Here is an 857-nt window from a genome sequence, read left to right as displayed (position 1 = left end):
AGAAATCTGAGATTAGTCTTATTGGTTGTCCTTGTAGGTAACTTTTCATTTTTCCTGTGCTGCTTTCAAGATTCTTTCTTTGTCTTTGGTTTTGGTGAGTTTGATGATGATATGTCTTGGTAATTTCCTTTGGGATATATCCTGTTTGGGGTTTGTTGGACTCCTTGAATGGATATATTCTCATCTTTCATCATACCAGGAAAATTTTCTTCCAACAAATCTTTGAAAATGTTCTCTGTAGTTTTATTTATCTCTTCCTGTCCTGATATTCTGATTATAGATAGGTTATTCCATTTGATGGTATCCCCCATGAACTTTAGAGTTTCTTCATTTTGATCTTTTTCCTGATTGACTCCTTTTCAAAGATGTATTGAGATATTTCTCTTCAATCTCACTAATTCTGTCTTCCATTGATTCAATTCCATTCCTTTGCCCATTCAATGTGTTATATATTTTTGAAAATTTAGTATTAATCTTCTGGACTTCTATCTGTAGATTTTGAACCATTTCTAATTTTTCATCTATTTTGTCATTTTGTTCTTGTTTTGTCTTTTGAAATTGTTCTAGGGTTTTCTCTATGTTTTCCTTCATTTTGTCTGTGTTTTCCTTGATCTGTCTCTCAATCCACTGAAGGTGTTTAATAGAATTCATTTGAATCCCTTATCTGGAAGTTCCAATGCTACTTCTTCCCCAGGGATGTGTTCCGCTTCTGTATCCTGGTCCCTTGGTTCTCCTGCTTTATCTTGCTTCTTTGTGTGGACTGTGATGCTCTATTGTCTCCAAGACATTGTGATCTTTTTGTGTTTATATTTAATTGGTATTGTATGTTGGAATGATTTGCCCAAGATTTTCATTTT

This window comes from Orycteropus afer, unplaced genomic scaffold (genome assembly GCF_000298275.1).
Source record: "Orycteropus afer afer isolate SDZICR_OR568_19922 unplaced genomic scaffold, OryAfe1.0 scaffold00878, whole genome shotgun sequence".
NCBI classification, from domain to species: domain Eukaryota; kingdom Metazoa; phylum Chordata; class Mammalia; order Tubulidentata; family Orycteropodidae; genus Orycteropus; species Orycteropus afer.
The sequence above is the reverse complement of the archived record's forward strand: the minus strand, read 5'-3'. Positions refer to the sequence as shown.